The sequence below is a fragment of the Neophocaena asiaeorientalis genome, unplaced genomic scaffold, assembly GCF_003031525.2.
Source record: "Neophocaena asiaeorientalis asiaeorientalis breed wild unplaced genomic scaffold, Neophocaena_asiaeorientalis_V1.1 scaffold77, whole genome shotgun sequence".
Classification (NCBI taxonomy): domain Eukaryota; kingdom Metazoa; phylum Chordata; class Mammalia; order Artiodactyla; family Phocoenidae; genus Neophocaena; species Neophocaena asiaeorientalis.
In genome coordinates this window covers 6968612-6971997 of record NW_020174645.1, presented here as the reverse complement: position 1 = coordinate 6971997, position 3386 = coordinate 6968612, and positions in this window count along the sequence as shown.

The following is a 3386-nucleotide window of genomic DNA, read 5'->3' as shown; positions in this document are numbered from 1 at the left end:
ATACATTTAAAAAAAATCATTTAGTAAATAAGAAGCAAAAAAATAGGGACTTCTCTGGTGATCCAGTGGTTAAGAATCCACCTTCCAACGCAGGGAACGCAGGTTCAATTCCTGGTCAGGGACTAAGATCCCACATGCAGCGTGGCAACTAAGCCCTTGCGCCACAACTACTGAGCCCGTGTGCTCTGGAGCCCTCGCACCATAACTAGAAAGAAGCCCGTGCGCCACAACAAAAGATCCTGCATGCCATAACTAAGACCTGATGCAGCCAAAAAAAAATAATAATAAAAAATAAATATTAAAAAAAAGAAGCAATAAAAATAATTTCACACATATTATAGTTTATAAATGGACACTAACCTTTATGGATATATATAACCAGTATATTCATGGGTCACACTGCAGGACAACACAGTAGTAAAGAGTACAGGTCTTAGACTCTGGCTCTGCCACAGTTATTAGCTGTGTAATACTGTGAAAGCCTTTCTATGCCTCAGTTTCATCATCTATAAAATGAGAATAATAGTATCTCACAGGATTATTTTGAGATTTAGAATGATTCATACACATAAAGCACTTAGGACAGTGTCCGGTACACACCAAGTGCTTAATAATGGGTTAGCTGCTAGCATCATCATCATCATCATGATTATGATTACAGAGCTTTAGATTACAGGGAATAAAATTTGTTCAATCTCGCTTTGCCTAACTGCTGTTGAAAAAAATTTCTCTTCCTCTGTAAGTCTGCTTCACTTCTAGAACCAATAAACCAATCAGGCTGTGCTCTTTAACAATGGAACAGGCTCCCTCGTGAGGAGTGAGCTGCATTGCGGTTACTCTACCCAGGCTGGAAAGTGATTTGCTACAAGCGTTAACGTCCTGATTTCTGCACTGTAGAGAGGCTCAAAGAGGTCCCTCAAAGGTCCCAATCTAATAAGTGACTACATGACTCATTCTGAGGTTCCTTTCAAGCTCCAAAACTCTATGCCTATTTACCAACTTCTCACATGCAGTGTTAAGCAGCAGTCTTGCCAGGAACCTGCCATTAACACTCTGAACTGAGGCGGAAACAAATACTTTCACTGAAAAGCAGAAATCTTTAATTTCCTTCTGTGTTCTGAAGAGTGAATTTTGTGTTCTGAAACCAAATTTGGTGACTCAAGTCTCTTAGCAATTCTAGAAAGGAAATAGTGAAATTATCGGTGTCTGCTGAGAAAGTACTTACAGTTTGCCAAAAGAGGGAGCATGGGAGCAGAAAGCATGTTTGTCTAAGTCTTTAAAAAAATACTTGTTTGGATTCTGTGCTTTAGTTTTTGACTTCTTTTGCAAGGATGGGATGAGACTAAATGACAGTTACAGACAATATTCTCTTTTTAAGATTGTCTTCAGACAGAAGGGTCAAAGACTGATACACATAACTTTAAACGATCCCTCTCCATCCTCCCCAGACAAAAGTCACCTCATGCCTGGCTGCCACACATCAAATAGCTCTAATTAAACTGCTCTCATTTAAAAGGAAAGGGAGGAGGAGCTCAGGCTAGCAGCTTCTCCTGAGTAGGGAAACAATTACATATTTAATAAAAGTACAACTTTATTTCTCTCCTGGCTGCCATGGATTGTTTAAAAAAGAAGGATTCATTGTATATATAAGCTAGATCTCACCTTTACCACAACAATGGAGAAGTTATTGATATAACCAAGTTTAAGGAAAGTTAATCATCAGGGTGGTGCTAACTTATTCACTCCCTAGGGCTAATCACTCCTTCTTGCCAAGCAAGAGGAATGATATAAGCGCCTAAGAACCCTTTGTAGAAACAAGTCTTTGATTCACACTTATTATTAGTCACTAATGTTGGGTGAATGCCTGTGTAAGACAAGGAGGTTTCTATAAGACTAAGACACACATCTCCATGAGAAGTCATTTTTCAATACAAATTTGATTTTTGCCTTTGTAAAGGCAGCTTTAGCGAGTTACCCATTTGTGCATATTTTCAAAATCAATTCAGAAGAATTCTGCAAATTTATATATTTTTAGTTTGAGCAACAGATTCAGTCTCTACCTTTACTCAAATTACCAAAAAGTTCTTTGTATTACGTTAGCCTAAAAACTTAAGAAACACACTTGGAAAATTCACAGACCTTAAAATTTTCCCCCCAAATTATATATGTTATGTAAACTATTTGATGGTTTAATGAAATGGCTTCTTTTATTACTGCTGTCTGCTGCATTAAAGCAAAATGATAGAAAATATTAATCTAAAGAAGAAAGTTAAATGTTCTACAATTTCCTGAGATCTGGTTTAATTTCCATATGCCTTCGAACAATGTTCTAAGACAATTCTGCTACACCTTCTGGACCGGGAAAATACATGATCTTGGATTCAGTTATTAATAGATTTATAACAGAAAAGACATTATCCTATTATAAGATTCTTCTTAAAGGACAACCTTTAAAGTTGGATTATTTCCTTAACTAATACAGGAAGCAAGATAAGCACTGGCCTTTTGAAATTTACAGTTTAAATAGTCAGTCCCATGCAACAGCTGGCAATACTGGGTCCTAGGAGGAGAAGATCTGTGAATGCAGAAGCAGATTTCACAGGCTACATTTTTTTCCTTTATTTGGGCCATCATGTGGAAGCCGGATTATTTTCCAAAACGATTAAGTACTCTCATCAATTAGCCAGCTAGAGTATCAATCCTGAAGGAAAAATGTAATAAATTCTTCTTCTGTAAGTGCCAGCTGTCAAAAACTGTCAGAGTTAGTCAAAGCTTTTTAATGTTCCAATCAAATCGTAAAATGAGTGGAAAGTCACTGTATAAAACCCATTAAGCTGTGTTACTAAATGTCCAATGTTACATAAAAACTATAAATAACTTTGTACTTTTAGGGCTTTTTTTTTTTTCAATTTGCTTTTCTTAAAATAATAATGATGTTCGGCTTCAGTTAATAAAGTAATTTTGGAGCTGCCTTAGAGTTTAATCCACATACTCTTTCTGTGTGGAATACAGAAGGCAAGCAATAATCAAATCAGAATTGTAAGCATTCCTTGGAGTATCTGTCGCTAACAATTTTAAAAATTAAGAGAAGAGCATCAAAGACAGTGAAGGCTGAAAAAACTAATCATTAGGCTTAATAATCTTACAAATTGACATAACTTTGGGGAATAAAATGCTGTTTCTGGGAAGCACATCTAGTCTTTTTCAAATATTTGCAAAGGAATTCATACTCTGGTTAAAGGAATATCACTTACTACTGGCTTAAAAATAACAAGGCAGTAGCCAACACTGAACAAATACATTTACCTCAATGTTCAAAAACTGATTATTGAGTTAATAAGGGTTTGCTTCCACACAGTGAACATAGCCTTTCCTCTTTTAGTACA